Source organism: Temnothorax americanus, unplaced genomic scaffold (genome assembly GCF_048541705.1).
Source record: "Temnothorax americanus isolate GAGA-0224 unplaced genomic scaffold, ASM4854170v1 Scaffold12, whole genome shotgun sequence".
Classification (NCBI taxonomy): domain Eukaryota; kingdom Metazoa; phylum Arthropoda; class Insecta; order Hymenoptera; family Formicidae; genus Temnothorax; species Temnothorax americanus.
The window spans coordinates 4,311,583-4,331,509 of NW_027509253.1; the positions used below are offsets into that span (position 1 = coordinate 4,311,583).

The following is a 19,927-nucleotide window of genomic DNA, read 5'->3' on the forward strand; positions in this document are numbered from 1 at the left end:
TACACATATAACCTATATTGACATCTATTTTACCGATCTTGTAAATCCTTCTTTTTCCCCGTTACTTTTGCTCCCCGAGAACAGAGCTCTTTTTTTAATTTTTTCATTTAATTTGCCGTAATTAGGGCGATGCCGTCGGTGCCCTTGCACAGGGCGCAAGATTCAGGGGGGGAGCACAGTCAAGACGATAAAATAAGTCTGCAAAAAGGAGGCATAAACAATTCTTCCTCCATGGCTCGAACCTCCAAGGGCGTACCGCCGCGCGTCGAGTAGCCAGGAAGTCGATCATATATCTTTTCCTCTAGGGCAAAAATGTGAAAAGTGAAGTTTCATGTGAAGTTTCTATTCAACACCAATAGAAAGAGATAGTTACATAAAACTTTTCACGTTTCCAAAGCAGTAAGCACATAAAATTGCAGGAGCCATGAGCAGGGTAGTGATCATGTAACTTTTTTCCTAGAGCGGAAACGTGAAAAGTGAAAACTTTTATGTAACTATCTCTTTCTATTGGTGTTGAATAGAAAGAGATAAACTTTTCACTTTTCACATTTCCGTCCTAGGGGAAAAGATACATGATCGATCCCCAGAATACAGAAGCCATATGCGCATGCGCTATGGTAACTGTAGAGCTCTACAGATACCATAGCGGATAGCGCATGCGGCTTCTCTGCTTATTGCTCCTGCAATTTTATGTGCTTCCTCCTTAAGGTGATCCTAAAGCCATGATCCTAACCGGTTTTTTCCAGTTTTTTTCTTAGCACTAATCTTTTAATTGATTTTATAGAAATGCAAAATTCTTGTCTAGAATTAAAATACGCATCAAAATCTAGGTTATGGTGGTCGAATTTATATCGAAAACGAAACAAAATTAATATTTTTTGTTATACGTGACGACAATATTTGCTTTGTACAAAAATTTCACAATAAATATCTACAATATTAGACCGGCATGACCTAGGGACAACATGTAAGAACAATATCGTGCAATTGGAACTAAGAATAAAAGCTTACAAAAAAATATTAATTGTAATAAATGCAATATAACCTATAACCATGTCTATCCTTGTCTATCATCATTGCGTCTATATAAGGACAGATATAGAATTCGGTCGGTAATACAGACGGCTTTAGGATCACCTTAAAGGTGCCTTTTCATGCTGACGCTCGACGCTGATTTTCAGCGGCAAGAAGGTCGCATGACCACTGACCACACGTGACGGCGGCGTCAATTGAAATTCATGAAAAGGAAAACAGCGTCAAAATTTCGGCGTCTTCGCGCTGCTTCGGCTTTGACGCTAAAGCTGAGAAAATCCAGCTTTCTTTGCTTGACGTTAGCGTCAGCGCGAAATCACGTGATTTCGCGATACGCTGAAACGAGCGTCCCATGAATTCGCACCTTAAGAGTCGACAGGTGTGGGAGTTCGTAAGAATGATTGCTTCGGAATTCCACACTACGCATATATATATTTGGATTTCGTGTTACAATACTTTCAACTTTCAAGATGCCGCGTACAGATCAACGTGATGCGTACTCGAAGAGACCGTAGAGACAACTGAACTTTACTGAATACTGAACTATATCTCAAGCGTTCACAAATGCACAGGGTATCGGCCCGTTGAGCGCACAACCATGTAGATGGTTGCTGACTGGTCGAAGGCTTCTGACCAATGGCGTGGCTGGCGTCGCCACACAGGGTCATGTTCCAAAACTCACTCTAGTTAACTAAAATGCTATAGCGTACGTGACGTAAACTATAGATTTTAGTTACCCAGAGTGAATTTTGGAACATGGGGATCGATCATGTATCTTTTCCCCTAGGACGGAAATGTGAAAAGTGAAAAGTTTATCTCTTTCTATTCAACACCAATAGAAAGAGATAGTTACATAAAAGTTTTCACTTTTCACGTTTCCGCTCTAGGAAAAAAGTTACATGATCGCTACCATGACCCAGGAGTAAGAGTGGAGACCTCTGTCGGGTTGGCTTAGCTGCGACTCGCTGCGAATCCGTATTTTACTTATTATAAATTTTTAAGAGCCAAAATGGAAAATCCGGCTATGTACCGGGTTGCGGCTGATCTTACTGATTAAAACGAGCATAAGTTTAATGAGATTCGTTAATTAATTTGGCTAAACTTTGGGAAAAACCATTTGTAGCCGTGAACTACAAATAGTTTTTCCCAAAGTTTAGCCAAATTAATTAACGAATCTCATTAAACTTATGCTCGTTTCAATCAGTAAGATCAGCCCCAACTCGGTACAAAGGGTCGGCAGGAGTGACGGCCAAACTCAGATGCACTCGGGTGCACTTTATGCACTAAGTGTACTTTAAACTGCACTTTAACTCCGTATTTTATTTATTATAAATTTTTAAGAGCCAAAATGGAAAATCTGGCTATGTATCGGGTTGCGGCTGATCTTACTGATTAAAACAAGTATAAGTTTAATGAGATTCATTAATTAATTCGGCTAAAATTTGAAAAAAAAAAACGATTCGTAATTCACGGCTACGAATCGTTTTTCCCAAATTAATTAATGAATCTCATTAAACTTATGCTCGTTTTAATCAGTAAAGCCGATATTCATAATCAGATCTTATGGGGTAAGGCCACCATGCGCGTCAAAAAAAAAGGACAACTTTGGGAATGTTTTAAAGGAGTATATATAGTAAAAGCTGTCGAATTTTCTTATAAAGTACTTTATTAAGTGTTTTTTTAAAGGTACAAAAAAATATTTTTTTTTTAATTTTTGATTAAAGAATGGCCGCTCCAGGATCCGGTTTCTACGACGAGTTTTTTTTGGATGTCCAAAACGGGCGAACCGGCTGTGCCCCCAAACTTGAACCTGGAACAAAAATCCAAAAATTTTTCTTTAGTATTATAAACTACTGGACCACGTAGGGAATTTTAAAAATACCGCTTTTCGAAAAATGGTGAGCATATGAAAAAAAGTTCATTTTTTCACATAAAAATTTCATATTTAATTGCTTATAGAAAAAAAGTTTACAACATATCGAAAAATCCCTACGTGGTCTACTAGATTATATATATATAAAGATACCCTCAAAATTTGAAGGCAATCGATAAAGATATATCGGTTCGCCCGATTTGAAAAATGGTGTTTTGAGAAAAACGCGTTTAAAGTTTACGATCGAAAATTATACTATACCTTTAATCTGCGATACCTGCACCGTATAGTTGGCCTTCTATGTTAACGTTGGGTTTTTTTTATTCTTTTCTGGCCCATTTTGAGGAAATTCGAGCTGTTTTTGCAACCTCAGTCAGCGATCGGTTCGAAAAATCGATGCGGAGTTCGTCTGTCTCAACGCAGAAATTGTAACAATTGCTTCCAACTGTCATGTCCAACTGTCGTATAACTTGCATTACACTACAAATTCTTATTCTTGAGGGTTTAAGGTAGGCGTCTCGCTACGTGCTAGTCATGTGACTATTTGTAGGTTTTCACGTTCAGAAATATATTTCAGGCAATTTTTGCTAAGGGAAAAATAATTTTATGACGTATGGTGTAAAATTTCATACGTGACAAAGTATGTTACTTTTTCCAAATTATGTGATTTTTTTCATTTGACTCGATCCGTTTTGATCAGCTGATCATGCGGGTCGTCGAGAAAGGTTACAAGTGAGGTTACATCTCCTTTTCGATTGAATTTTGACAATTACTGAGAAAGGGTTTCAAAACGCATGACAGGAGTGTCAGGAGTGTCAATCACTATCCACGTCGGCTAAGAAAGACGAGCCTCATAACCTGCAACTACAGTGATTAGCCAGCGGCGTTGCCAAGTCTTCCCAACTTCACCTCGACCAAAAAATGTCTGCTCGATTACCGCATTTTCACTAAAATAAACTAAAAAATTAGCAGCGAAATCTCCGGTAAACTTATGGTTGCATCGGATTCTTTGAAATCTAATGTACAAAAACAATGTTTTTTCTCACTTTATCTAATCGAAAAATGCGAAAATATGTGATTGAAACCGTGATAGATCCTTCTTTTTCGTGCCGTCTGTATGAAGTAATGCAAAATTTGTGATTTTCGAGATCGATTTTCTAGAGTAAATAGTCGGTAAGGAGCCACAGAAAAAATCGACTGCAAAGCTGATCATATAATTTGATATAAAATCCAAAATCGAAAACTTTATCTAATACATGCCCTGACGAGACGACTACCTTAAGGAAGGTTTTAAGCTAATAAAAAAAAAATCGATTTTTTTAAAGTTGCATGGTATGGCCTTACCCCTTATTTCAAAACCGTCTTATAATATCTTAAGATGCTAATACGGCTCTGTGATTGGTTAATGATATCTTAAAATTGTACTTAAGATGGTCTTAAATATAAGAACCGACTATGTGAATACCGGCCTAAGATCAGCCGCAACCCGCTATTACTGCTTACGTCTTACTGCTTAAGTTTTTTTATGTGCCCGGGCCTTTAAACGTATTGTGAAATGCGGGTTCCATTGATTGCTTTGACAATAATGAGGTTTCCCTTTCGCCCAATATATGCTTTATATACTGGGTCTGTTTTCTATTGTCGAACTGGATGGCTGCAATGCACCAGTTTAGAGTTCATCTTTTTCCTACCAATATGGAATAAAAAAGATAAACTCTGAACTCTCTCTGAACTAGTGCAGCCAGTTCAGCAATAGAACATAGACCCTAAAGGTCTGTGTCCACGATGCTAGAACTTGGTCCAAGTTCTCGGACCGAGGAAAAGTTACTGAAACTTGGATCGTGGACACACTGAACTTGGATGCAAAACGGGTCTTTAATGCCCGGTGTCCACGATGCAAAAACTTGGTCCAAGTTTTGGTTTAAGCCAATCAACTTGCAGCTCTTACAGAAAAGCAGCAGTTTCATTGGCTTAAACCAAAACTTGGACCAAGTTCTTGCATCGTGGACACCGGGCTTAAGCCTTGTGTCCACAATGTTAGAGCCGGTATTCATAGTCGAATCTATTTAAGACCATCTTAAGTACGATCTTAAAATGTTAAGAACCATTAGCATCTTAAGACGTTACTTAAGGCGGTCTTAAAATAAGAACCGACTGTGAATACCGGCCTAAAAATCGCCCCGAGATTTCGGACGCAGAAAGAATTAACCAATCCGTTGGTCAATTGCTGAATTATTTAAATATGATTGGTCAATTGGCACTGCCATATCCACATTATATCTAGTTTAAAAATACAAACACATTTTCAGTCGACAACGGAAAACAACAATTTGTCTTATAATTAGTCGGTCCCAAAACATTCGGATCAAGGACAACATTGCAAGATAATTAAGCTGGCAAGGTTCGATAATAAAGATAGTAAGGAGCCAATGCTTGATGTCCTGTATATTAAGCAAAAAGAAGGATGAGAGCATGAGGCATGACCCGCATAGGCCGCATGACTCTCATATCCTTCTCTCTGATTTACGTAAGACCAATGCAATATAGTGTCCTGTGTTTAAATAGGATGACAAAGAACAGGGGTTGGCTGCGGAAGCAATATCTTATTAACTTCTGGAAATAAGAAATCAAGATCAATTACCGGATTTTACTAGGGGATTTTCCCGATGAGGATTTGATAAAGAGCATGAAATTAGGAAAAAGTGACTACAGGTTGATGGTACAACTATTCACGAGATATACATATAGCGTCACCAACACAATACAAGTTGAGTATTTATGACACTCTCAATTGTAACCGATGAAGCGATGAGAAGATTAATTTTCACATTCTTGGCCAATACCAGATATAAGCTGGATTAAGGCGTTGGTTGCTGATGGATTCAGATTTCTTCATCCTAAGCCTAAGCAACTGCAGGTTGGACAACTTCTTCTCTTTTGAAAGAAAATGAGCTTAACTTAATAACACAAACTAAAATTTATTTGATGAATTATTTTGAAAAATTTAAAAGTTCAACATTATACCCGCCCAAATTTTAATAATACAATTCCAAATTTATAAAATACTACTTTTTAGTGTTTCCAAAAGCAAAAGTATAGAAATCACTACTGATGAGACTAGGCCTGTTCGTTAAAGGCTGCGGTCCACTTGACGATACAAATTCTTTGGAGCGTCATCCTTCTTCTCCTTCTTTCTTCATTGAAAGAAAAGAGAAGAGGATCATGCTTCGAAGCGTTTGTAGCGTCAAATGGACCGCAAGCCTTAGCTGAACTTGTTGCACAGTTCATCTTTTCTCTTTTTCTCTCCAACGTGAAGAGAAAAAGAGGAAAGATGACCCGTGCAAGAAGTTCAGCTAAATAAACGAACAGGCCTTATTATAAAGGAGTTGAAGTAAGGAAATAACAATTCTAACAGTTTTACGGGGAGTTTGTCGAATACAAACACATTACTACGTGAAAGTGCCTTTATTCCTTTCGAAGATCGTTCATCGCAGACAATGGCGTCGGGAATGCCACTCTCATTTATCGCGTAATGTGTGCACGCGTGCACGAACTCGCGCGCGCGCTCTCGCACGCGCGTGTACACGCATATATGCGTATATATATATTTATATACACATATATATACCTGATGTCTTTATATTTATATATAAATATACATACCCTCTAATAAGCGATCCTAATTATTGAGTAAAGTACCGTCTGATATTAAAAAATACGCATGTATATGTACATATACAATTACAACACACGCCAGGACGGCAGGAATCCTGGTCCAGCGAGACCTTAATAATGCTTTTTTTTTTAGAACGAAGGTCATAATGTACAGTATATATATTTTACATACTTATCGTTTCAGCAATAACAATTTTATTGTACGTAGACTTGCAAAAATTAAATAAATTATGACAGTGGTACATCGCGTATTGGACGGAAGGGCCCAAAACACTGCGCAGAAGTGTGAGAGGAAATCATAGATTCAAATTCGTCGAGGTGCAATTGTTTCTTTACACACACACATACATACACACACGCACACACATTTTCTCTCTCGTTCATTCACTCATTCACTTACTCACTCGTTCTTATACGCATGCTCACTTATATTTCGTCTTTCTTTTTTCTATCTATATCTCTCTCTTGCTTTTTTCTTTATTTTCTTTCTTTATTTTTTTTCGCCAAATTTTGTTTCATTTTTTTTTTAATTCGATCATTTGTGTATGCTGTTTTCCTCATTTTTCTTTATTTCTTTCTGTCGCATTTTCTTCTTTCAAGTTCCCTATCGCATTCTCTCCCTCTCGATTCCCCCCATTCACTCATTCATGCTTATTCTGCGTTTCTTTCCATCTTCTGCAAAAAGCGGTCTAGCTCGCGTAACGTAAACGGACAGAGTCCTAATATTTCTATTGTGAAAATATTCATTGAAGAACGGGAAGCGAAGGAGGAGGAGAGAGCAGGTTATATGATGGTTGGGAGGTAGGAAACAGAGTCTCGGCTTATAAAAACTATCCCTTTTATAAGCGTGTCCAGTAATACTAGACAAATAATATATCACGTCTCTTCTTCTCCATTTAATCTTCCTACGTCGATCCTTCCGTGATAATAACGATTTCCTTATATTATTTTTCTTTTCTCTCTCGCGCCGTTTTCTCCTGCTTTTTTTATATTACAATAATTAACATCGTCACAGACTTATACACTAACGATATGACTACGCTCCAAACCAGCAGAGCGTTCATCGATGAAGAAGTGAGAACAATAAATTTTAAGTTTCTCGCGCACGCATTTTTTTTCCTTGCTCACTCACATATACTTTACATTTTTTTCTGTTTTGGAGGGAAGGTATCTCCCACACACGCACACAAACACCCAACAAACAAGCACGCATACGCTCTTTTTTTTTCTCATTGATATGCCAATTTATTTATAAAATGTTATAAATTATTTGTGAGCGTTTTCTCGTGGCGTGTATAAATGGACTTAGAATGGCACATATTAAGATTCAGCTAGTTACATATCGATATTTCTTAATTATCGATATTATATTACCATTTCTAGAAATGACAAAAGTCGGATATTCTCTGCGAATTAAAAATTTCTAAATCATCATTATTTCATTACAGTTAGCAATAAAAACGCAAAAATATATACTTTTACAATACCGATATTATTCTGCCATCTCTATATAAGTTGGAAAAAATAATCGATATTTAAAAAATATCGTTATTATGTTGCCATTCCTATACGAGCTTAGGATCGTTCGCGATCCTTTCAATATTTTGCAACTATTTAGCAAAGGTGTGCCGCATGGATTTTTTTTCATCTTTCTACGCCGATCTCACACGAATTGCAATCGAATTAAAACCAAATCATAATTGGATTACAGTTGGATCCCAACTCTATTCTAATCGCAATCGCGTATCGTAATCACAACAAGATTACTTGAATTACATTCAAACGCTAGCAGTATGTGATTTGATTTGTCTACAGTTCTGAGGAACCAGAGAAAGTCCACAAAAACTTAACAGTGTAAATCTAAATTTTCTGTGGGTAACTAACAAAAATAATGGACAAAGATAAATTCTTTTATACCAACTTTTTACACTGTGTAACAATATAACACTCGTACGAGAAGCAAACCATAAGATATTGATTTGCGACTCGTGTGAAATCGGTTTTACTTTCTTCTTGCATGCAATTGGAAAATTTTCAGCGCGGCTAAGCGCTCATTTGATTTCGTACCAGCGATCGCTTAGCATCGGACTATCTCTAATTAATAATAATTAATTGGCAGCGAAAAACTCTTCAGTTATGCGAATCGGAGAGTTTCCAATTAACCGTTTGAGAGAGCGCGAGAAATTGTTTAATATAATAAAATATATATTGCATTATGTAAATATGTATTTTTAACGTCAACTGTGATTAGCACACAGATTCTAAAATAAAGTAATTAAATCGATATAATCCAGTATAAAATTATATGAACACAAGGGAGCTCTATTTGAAGTTAAATATGTTGTAAGAATGTTTAAAAGATAGAATGTTAAAATAATCCAAATCTTTGCAATTTCTTGTAAAAAAAAAAATTATATATATATATATATATATATATATATATTACATATCTTATACATAAAAGTACTAAGAACCAAGATTAAAGATATAGTTTATACTTTAGCAGTCAAACGGTTAAATCGCGCGAGTTGCACTCAGCTATCTCGAAATTAAGAAAATCGAATATTCTTTTCATTCATTTATCTTGTAATATTAATTGTGAAAACACAGTAACGATCGATCTTAAATTAATAAATTGTTAAAAAAAAATTGCAAATCGACATTACTTTCTAATTGCGCGTCGAAGTTACAACTTTTTTTTATGTCGCATAATAAACAATTTAAAAAACGATACAATAAGAAATTTTACACAACGTTAAAGTGTGTAATCTCTCGCTCCAATATACATCCTTTCAGAATTTGCCTCTCACATTTACTCCATTTCCCTCCCTCCTTTGTTTTTCCGCAAATCACAGCGATTTGATTTACGAGAATACCTTGGAGTTTTATGTAACTATCTGTACCAGGTCTTTCGCATGCATTTTAAATTGTTCAAAGCGAGAAGAGACTTCATTATTTAATTAATTAAAATGCACGTAGACTTAATTGCACAAGACTACGTTCGGTTTGTTAGAACCTTTGAATCATCTAATTGATTTCCCAAATTTCTCGCGAATACATTCGAATTACCCAGTATGTTAACATACATCCTAATGATTGCTAATGAACAGTTTGACCAATCATTGACTAATACGTGTGGAGTGCTCAATTTTTAACCCTTTATAGGATAACACTTTCTTTATAAACTATAATTTGAGAAATTAATGTAATTTATAACAATCTAAGTTCTTTTATATTTTATAACTTGTATTAAACCTTAAAAATTATAATTTATCCATATAAGTAACTAGCCAAATAAAATTTTCAAAAAGTAATTTTTATCTTTTGTATAACAAATGTGTTAATCGCTCAACAATGTATATCTAAATCACATTAAGTATAAAACGAATCTATAAAGGGTTAAAGATTTCAAACAGGTTCCGGCACAAATAATAAGGAATGTTTTACAGTACATAGCATTATATCAACATTTAATAAAGTATCTGAAACATTAACAAACGGACTATATAAACACTACATGGCTGCCCTTAGTACACAGCTAGTGAATGAGGATCGTTTCGCTCCAATGTGTATGGATCTCGATCGATAAACCGATTCTCATCGCACTTATTCCCAAAAACTGTACATATTATAGTTCTCCATCCAATTCTTTTACGATTCGATGAACATAATTGTGACGTCGTAACAATGCACCCGTGTATCAATTTATAACAAATGTAATTCCCTTTGTTTTTCTTTTACGTAAAAAAAATTTTTATTTTTATTTTCTCTCGTTCTTAAGATATCTTCCTTTTTTTAATTTCCTTTCTTGAATCTCCTCTTTTTTTTTAACCAACGGAAAATTCTCATTTTCATTTTCTCACGAGTATTTCTTGGTGTTGCTGTATTAGATATGCTTGCATGATATTCAATGAGCACGCGTCATTTTCTCCGATGCATGTTTACAGCTTTTGCAAAAGCTCTCTCTTTCAGTCCCTTCGAACTCTCTCTCCCTTTCCATCCTCTCATCCGTAGTTTTACATAATCTATCAATAAATCTGTAACGTGACGGCAATCCTAATTGGCGCGAACAAACATAATTTTGTATCGTTAGCTTAATTCTCTCTCAATTATATTTGTGCACTTTATGTAAAACGCGAAAAAAATCACATTACATGTTTAAAACTTGAAAATGTAAAAGAATGAAAAAAGAAAGAAAAACAGAAAATGCCTCGTCCAAATTATCTATCTTGCTAAATTACGAAAGTTCCGAGCGTGGCATAACGATATGAGGTATAAAGCTTCATCCGTTACGAACTGCGCGATTTTATTTTCGAAGAGTTAATTATTAATAATCAGGAGAGCTTTTCATTTGCGTTTATTTCATTTAATAGCTACGGATGCATTGAATATATTGCGCGTAAATTTTCGCGTAGCGTGTAATAAATATCTCTTTCAGTGTAATAAACGTACAACAAAAATAGCTTAGATCATCGTATAAATAAGATCGATATTAATCGTTGCCCTGAGTGCCTTGGTACCCGGCTAACGGAACTTGATCTCCGTCAGTTCTCAATCTACCGCAGAAAATACACGAGTCGCGATAATGAATACGGGCGAGTATGAGAAAAAAGTAAAAATTCAGAATTAATAGTAATTAGTAGCAAATGGAACATTTAGATTATACACATCAAAAGATCGAGACACCAAAGATCTGCAATGCTAAGAATATGTGCAAAGAAATAAAAATTTGCGAATTTAAAAATTTATTCAAACTTCTTCAACGAATTTTCTAAAAAAATTTATCAAATTATCTAAAAATTTATAAAACTTTCTATATCGCAGATCTCCTTTTAAGTATACAAATTCATTATCGAGTCTCGTGCATTACAGCCATTTTATATCTCCCTTTTTGTCCTTTAATTGCGCAGCTTCGCTGAAATCGGTAAATAATTATGCTGAATTTTTTTCTCCTCCATTTTTTATTTAATGGAACGCAGCAACTCGTTGCGCAATATAGAAATAGTGACTTTACAAAACATTGCCGCAGGAAAACGTAGGACATCAGTCGTTTTCCGGCGACATCCGCGGGCTTGTTAGAAAAATTAGCAGTTCTTCTTTGTTTTTTTCTTTTTAATCATATAATAATATTTCATAGGATCATCGTGTGTGTGTGTGTGTGTGTGTGTGTGTGTGTGTGTGTGTGTGTGTGTGTGTGTGTGTGTGTGTGTATTTATGTGTATTTGTGTGTATTTGTGTGTATTTGTGTGTATTTGTGTGTGTATCCGTGTGACGTAAGCGAAAAATAGATTATATGTGTTCCACATGCTGTCTTTTTTCACTTTATGCCCAGTTCTTCTATCGCTTATATATTTTTTTAAATTTTTTCTCCACATTCTTTTCTCCTTTAATTTTCCTCGTTTTTTCCTTACCTTTTCTTTTCCCCTTTTCGCTACTTCTCTCTCTATTGTCTTTTTCTTCTTTTTAAATTTTCTTTCTCTTTCTTTCGTTTATTTTCATAGTTTTTATTTAATTCTGAATAAGGCGATGGACTTAACTTCTCTTAGCGCTTATAAACTTAATAAATTTCCTGTTTGTTCGTGAAAACGTGCCAAGTGGTTCTTAGCGTAAATCGGGGCAACTCGGCAGGATATTTCTGAGCTAGTACCGTTAAGAGTATGTGTAGTATCCTTTTTTTCTCTGGTATATTCATACACCACTAAATGTATTCTGTAGTAATTAGCTTATTATTTCTCATTGTTCCTCCCTCTTTCTTTCTCTTCTTTGTTAAAATGCGTACAAACGGAGATACACGGAATCATTTATAATAATATACATTAAAACGTATCGCGAAGGAAACGTGGCGCGCGTTCGTAACACACACACACACTTATCGATTATTATTAACATATTCTTATTGGTTTTTTATTACTCGTTATTACTATTTTTCATTATTACTTAATGTTACTTAATAATTGGATTATTAATAACTGTTGACGTGAATGTTTGTTGCAGATTTTCCTGTTCTTTCTTGCCTTCTTTCCCATCTCTTCCATTTCATGATAGCAATCTCGACACATCTCAAAGCACGCACGCAAACACACACACACACACATACTCTCTCTATCTCTCTTCCCCTCTTTCTGACTTACTCCAATTTTCGTGCATTTTTCATTTATCTCTTCCCGCTTTTCGGAAAAGTTTTGAAAATGATGATATGAAGTTGATACGATAATTATGTGTCCTTTCCTCATTAAATTACGTTAATTTAAGCTTCACACAGCCAAAAAATGAAAAGCACTTAAAACAGTGCTCAACACTATATAAACGAGTCCTTGATCAATAATTAATTGATTTAATTAATTCACAAAACGGATACTGATCAACTAGAATGGCAGGGATGGCCGCTACCGCATATATGCAGCTCTCGCGTTACAAATTCTTCATATGTTCTTTTTTTTTGTTTCTTTAGAGATTTAGCCTACTAAATAGCTTATTTCGCAAGTCACCCTTGTGTGTCGTGTACGTCATTGTGTGTATGCATGTATATGTTGCGTATGTATATGTATACATAATAACATTAGTACTTTCTACTATTTGCAAACAAATTTTACTTCTCTTCCCTCCACAAAGTGTCGAGCGCGATGTGTTTTCTTTTTCCCTGCGATTTATCTGCCCCGTGTTTTCTCCTGGCATCAGTTACATATACATACTTAGTATATATGTATGTATATATATATATTTTTTTTTTTATATTACACATGTACATAATATATAGGGTATTCCGTTAAATTTGAGAGCCGGTAGCAGGCACTTATTCCACGATGAATTCGGAAACGACTTTTTCTCGAAAAGAATTGATACGAAAATCTGGATTATATAGAGAATTGTCAGATAATTTAAAGATATCTCAGCAAATCAATTTTAAAAGCGAAAAAAAATCAACGCTCAGCATGTTATTTAAATATTATAAAAACTGTGATAAAAATAGCGGAGATTTCAAAAATCTCCAAATAAATTTAACTCTGCACGCATATTCATCGAAGAATATAATTTTGCTACTGATTTCCGCGCTTTACGATTCACCCTGTATATAATATATCTACATGCATTTACACATAATACTCGTCGCGGCATAAATCAATCGTCGAAAACGTTATCCGAGTGATAACAAACATTCGCTTTAGTTTCTTACACTATATTATTTTCAGCGTCTTTAATACCATAAACCCATATAATACCTAAATATATCACTTGAAAGCGATCGTCTCGATCTACGAGCGCTCGCACTTGCTTTTTATTTCTCATCTTCGTCAACTTCTTATTTTAATATGTCCTCCTTTTGTGTTACTTTTCTTTTTTACACGCCGGGCGCGGCGTACGAGCATCTTTCACGCCATAAAACTCTTATCCCTTTTTTTTTTTAAATGCGCAAGGATCCATTACGATTGATCCTACCTTTCGCGTATCGGATATCTTATGTCCGTAATACAATGCATTTGTTATTTTATTTTTACATGATCTCGATACGATTAATTTTTAGCAGTTTATTGCTATTTTAGTTCGATAGTGTGAGACGATCGTGCGCAAGAATCGAGTAAGGAAGGATTAATCGTGACGATCCAGAGAGGGGCCAGAAAGGACGGGGGATGCTCGAGAGTGGTGCCGGCACTCTGACCTGCTTTTAATTTATTTGCTTTATCTTCAATGGAATAATTAGTATTCATAATATTCTTGCCCAGCCTGATTACCATATGCGTTATTTTATTTATTACTATTATTACTATTTAGTTAGCCGATTATCTCCTCTTCGCGTCTTCTTCTCGCGTCAATTAATTAATAGCGACGAATCATTTTCGTTCTATAGCGACAGCGGAATATAATTCTAGCTTCGTAGCGAAAGACTAATTCTTTTCTTCTTTTTAAATTTTTTACCCTAGTTATTTTTCGGAATGCATCTTCGGCTCGCATAATTCATCACCCAATAAATTATTTTTCTTCCCTCTCATTCATTCTCACGCACACAGTGTATACCATCCTTCCTTTTTCTCTTTCTCACTCATCGTGTTTACACGCTCATTCACGCTCTTTGTCCTGTTTTTCTTTTTTTCTGTCTCTTTCTCGGATCATTAGTGGAGGAGACCAGGAGATGCTTTGATAATTCAACAGTCGCTTTGTTAATTCTTATACAGAACTGTGAAAAGGGTCGTGAGAAAAAATGTTCCTTTCTCTCTACCTCCAGTCAGAAGGACAGAATACAGGTGACTTAATTTTATAAAAAAAAGAACATCGGCTACTCCCGCTCATTCATTCTGTGCCATTTGTAAAACGTCAAAGCCATTTTCATGCTCTCGGTGCACGAATTGAATGTCGAAAGTTACGCTGCCGCGACATCTTGTTCGGGTTTTTCTTTCTCCTTCCTTGTTCGCATAATTAAAAATACACACGGCATAATGGAAGTTCAATGGATTTTCGGATATTCGCTTTAATGTGACGTTTTCATATTTAGAGACCGAAAGCAATTTTGAAGTTACTAACTAAATCCAATTCCAATATCTCGACGGATATATAATTTTGGTATTATAAATTTTTAAAGTAGTACAACTTTTGTCCTATATTTTAATTCAATTTTAGTTTAATTGATTTGAAGGATGAATCAAATAAATGTTAAAGATTATGTAATTATTATTGAAATTGATTTATGAGGAACTTTAATAGAGAACAGTTTTCGAAATTAGACAAGAAATCTATTCATCTTTAAAAGCTCGTCATTAAAGCTCAACCTTTTGCGTTTATTTTTAAGCGACGAAAGTCTGCCGATGGAAATCGAACGGAATAACAACGCATCTGGCATTTTACAGTATTTTTCTCTATCTGACAAATTTTTCGCGTTTTGTTCGACCGACTATGTACAACCGCCTTTGGCTTGATCGAGCCTACTTGAATTTTGATACAAATATTTATCGATGATTCCGACGCAGCAACAACGATGATGTAGTTCGCCACCTAATGGCTATTTTCGTGTACTCTAATGGCTACTGGCTGCCTAACGAAGTAGTTTCTCGTTATCTAAATACTTCATCGTAGCTTGTTTTTTTTTTGTTTGATAGTAATAGCAGCAGTAGTTGTAATAGTAATAGTAATTAGTAGTTAATAATAGTAAATAGTAGTGATAAGTAATAGTAGTAGTAATAATAATAGTAGTGGTTGCAGTAGTGATAGTAGTAAGAATAATAGTAGTAGTAATAAATTTATCGTTTATGAAACGTTTTTGCTCTCTCTTGCTCTCATGCATTTTCTTCCTTTACACTCTTTCTCTCCGTCTCTCGATTCTGTCGATTTTAACTAGGCTGGTAGTTTGATGTGTAATTTTTTTATATTTTGGTTTTTTTTTAATTACTTCTATATGTCGTTTCTCGGACTAAATCAGCGAGGCGAAAGGTTTGAGTATATTGTATTGAAAGCGTGTAACGTAAATCTTCGTGTAACTATTGTATCAGTAATACATTATTTTACCTCTCTCTCTCTCTCTCTCTCTCTCTCTCTCTCTCTCTCTCTCTCTCTCTCTCACTCTTACTTTCACTCTCATTCTCACTCTCACTCTCACTTCCATTCTCACTCTCACTCTCTGACACGCACGCATGTCATCCTCTATCTCTCTATCCCTTTTGCAATCTCTATCGTACTGCGGACTAAAATTTCATTATCAACATTTGTGTCTATTAAAAGACGAGATCAGTCATCTGTTAAATCCACTTCTAAAATTACCTAATAAAATCGAATTGTTTCCTCTTTCTTTTCTCTCTTTGGTTATTTTGCTTCGTCGTTTTCCAACGTAATTGTTTGCTTGACTAAAACACGGCTGATACAGAATGAAATGTAAGAACAACCAATGTAAATTGGTGTCGACAAACATTTAATCCGCAATGCATTAAATAACGAATAGAGAATCAATATGTATCCACGATACAATTCTTATACCCTTTTCTCATCAATTATAGTGCAAGACTACTTCCGCCCTAAAAAACGGAGGGAACATTAATAATATTTGACCTCTCAATCATGTTTATTCTCTAATTAAATGCCTCTTCTACGCCTTCCGCTAATTCTCGCATTATGAAAGACTGGCAATTATGATATCGAGATTATTCCGTTGATTTTGCCGTTCGACAGCAACTATTTCTTTTTCGTGTGTTACCACCACGAATAAAGAAAACTATTTTTTTATTTTTTAAGTTAGTATTGGCTAATTTTTTAATTCTTGCTCCTATATTTTATTTGAACTTTTCATTATGTATCAGCCTTAAACATGCTTTGCATCTTTTTTCTATTCTAAACAAAAATAGTTAACTTCTTCAGTATCAAATTGAATACGAAGATTTTAAATAAAATCCCCCACTCTCTCTGCGAATTTTAATTAGCTTCCACTATTAACGGAACTTAATGACAATCAATGGAAAATATAACTAACATTGCAGTAATGGGATACTGAAAAAGTTTACGTGAGCGGCTTCGTTTCTTTCTTTTTTGATCGAATCAAGCGGCAATCGAAAATTGATAACCTTGAGAAATGGAACAATGGACTTTGCATTTTCTCTTTTGCGGATTCCTCCCTTGTGTTTTTCTTGAACTCTATGCGAGCGAAGATACGTCCCACGAGTCGACTTTGGAGTTTAGATCGAATCAGCATATCAGAAGATCGATCGGATCGGGTCGATTTGACACCGGTAGAATGTACTTTGGGGTGACTTCTTGGCGCGATTATAAATCGAGAGAGATGTGTGAAATATGGCAGTATTGGCAATTCTGCGACGTACTTTCGTCGTACGGGGGGAAAGATGAACAGATTTGAAAACTCGGTGTGAGATTGGGTGCGAGGATCGATTGGCATGCCAATTCGTTCTCCAGACAATCGTTTATCTCAGTATCGCATGTCTTCCTCTTCCTTTTTTTGACATGAATTACTGTTTAACTTATAGCTCGAAACAACCCAGCAAAAGTTTCTAAAGAACGTCTTGGGGACATTTGGAAGACATCTATAAATAAGAACATCCTTTAGACGTCTTTTAAACGTTTTTGGGACGTCTTTTGAAGGCTTTTGCTAGCTGGGAACGGCCTCTTCTCTTTCTGTCATCGGCATAACATACAACGCGCAACATCGGTTCTTTTTCTTTATTATTATTATTTTTTTTTTTTTTTTGAACAAATTGGAAATCACTTTTACAAAGAATACTAACCCCGTAAAAAATTTACTTATATAAGAGAGGAAGAGGAAAACACTATAAGAGCTGCATAAGCTTTCTCTCAACGTTTTACAAGTTTCTATTCTTCATTATCAAAGAGATACCCTTGATAGCTTAATCAGAGATTATTTTCGTAAGAAATCACACAGTGATTCTTTCATCTTTGAGCTTTAATAAAGACGAAGAACGTGATATACGAATTATTATTAACATACATGTTTCAAACTTGTGCATGCTAATTGTCATCATCACTATCTTGCTTCTGCAAGCAATCATCCGCGATTTTTTCGAGAAATCGTTGTCGCACATATCGAAGACAAAAATATCAAATTGTACACTTTGAGAGATTGAAATTATGATTTGGGCATAAAATTCGCGCGCCATCGGCAGACATGTTCGGTTAAAAAAATTTTTTTTCTTTTGGACGTTTCTTATCATTACAATTGCTCGCATCGTCTTGATATTCGTATCCGATTTATTGTATAACATCTCGGAATTCGCTATTCAGACCTTATTCAATATATACACCCCCGTTACTTAATACTGGTACGTTATAGTTTCTCTTCGCTTTGGATATATGTACATAAGCGTGAAGATAACTTCGAATAAGCGAATAGATAAAGTTTTACATATGATAAGAGCTTCAAAACATAAACATAACATAAAATTGTACCGTAATTCGAATGTCGATAATCTTGAAAAATGCAATCTAATAAGTTTATAATAGTAAATTTAAGCAGCGGGGGTGCAATTAAAAATTGCTAGAGTAATTTTTGTAATCGTGGATATCATAAAAATCGTTTGTTCATCATTTCTGCAAATATTTCGGATTATGGGGTTATCAATATAATCAATAATCTGAAATTGATTACCCTTTCGTCTTTAAGAAATGATTGAACTTCAATCAATTAACGTCGACGTTATCGCTTTATCAGCATTTAAATATGTTACATGTGCATGTGTGCGAATGTAACAAGACGAAAAAAATTAATTCCATTGTCGAATAACATATCGTATAAATAGATTCGAAAATCGACTTTAGTGTCCTTTGTTAAAAAAAAAAAAAAAAGAGGAACGAAACAGTCTACGCCGTACACACACTCCATCTCTTTCTCTCTTTTTCCTTCCCTCTCGCCCACCCCCCTCTCTTTCTTTTTATCTCTGTGGCCATCATCGTTCAGTCCTTCATTCTTGATACATCTCTTATAAAGCGTTCTTGTCGGTTTCCCTTTTTCACCTCTTTCCGCAAGCAGCATTTTCTAAACGTCTTCTCGCATTCGCGATTTTATCATAAAACATACTTTGTTAACTTACCCTCGCCCTACGTGTACGGTACTCAATTAATTTATATCGATAATAATTAATATAGTGTTATCTGGTACAATCCCCATTTGTGTTGCTTCCGCTACCTACCAGCTCCCCCTTCTCTACTTCACCCGTCTGGCATTCTGAAAGTCGGAGGAGCTCGTAAAGGGACGGGGGGACACTCGACAGCGCTTTATACGAGAACGCCGTGATGTTTCTTCGGTTATCATTTGTTATATCTTTATTATTTTTTGTTTTGAACACTGGAGTCGGTGGTGTCGGGGGTTAGGGCCGCACGCGTGCGCGCTCGCACGCGAACGAGGAATATCCCGTCCCCTTCGTTCGCACGTGGGTCCTTACGCGGGGCGCAAACTCGTTGAGAAGGTGGCGGGAAGGTAGGCGACGATGTCTCGAGAACGGGCTATAGATTCATCCCCATCTCCGCACGCCCTTGGACCCACCCTACCTCTCTTCCGTTTCTCGTATACATCTCAGATGGGAAAAAGCAGGCTCCCCGGAGGGATCACGATCCTCTGTGATCCTTTGCGTGTTTCTGACCCGAGACGCCCCTCGCAATGACGGACCTGGACAGGCTGGCGAGTGATGCCAGCAGCTTACGACTATGATGACGAGTGAAGGAGGCCTACGTCAGGCACCGCAGGGAGATGCAGTTGCCCTTTGACAACTGGCTCAGTAACGGCCACCACGCTGCCACCGTCTCCTTCACTATAATCCATCCAAGACGGAAAATAAGAATGTCGGTTGCGAGATACCGATATCACGTTGATTGTCACGTGGATATTACTGAATTTACAAATGC

At 35.9% G+C, this 19,927-nt stretch overlaps 1 protein-coding gene across 13 annotated transcripts in view; it reads right to left on the minus strand.

The window, feature by feature from the left end:
- Positions 1–6,355: 6,355 nt before the first annotated feature.
- The window catches only part of Shaker (potassium voltage-gated channel protein Shaker), a 120,238-nt gene continuing 106,666 nt past the window's right edge, over positions 6,356–19,927 (minus strand). For all 13 annotated transcript variants that reach the window (XM_077398446.1, XM_077398445.1, XM_077398443.1 and 10 more), the window contains one exon: positions 6,356–19,833. The gene's annotated coding sequence lies outside the window, so the exon portion shown is untranslated. The remainder of the gene's footprint in view (positions 19,834–19,927) is intronic.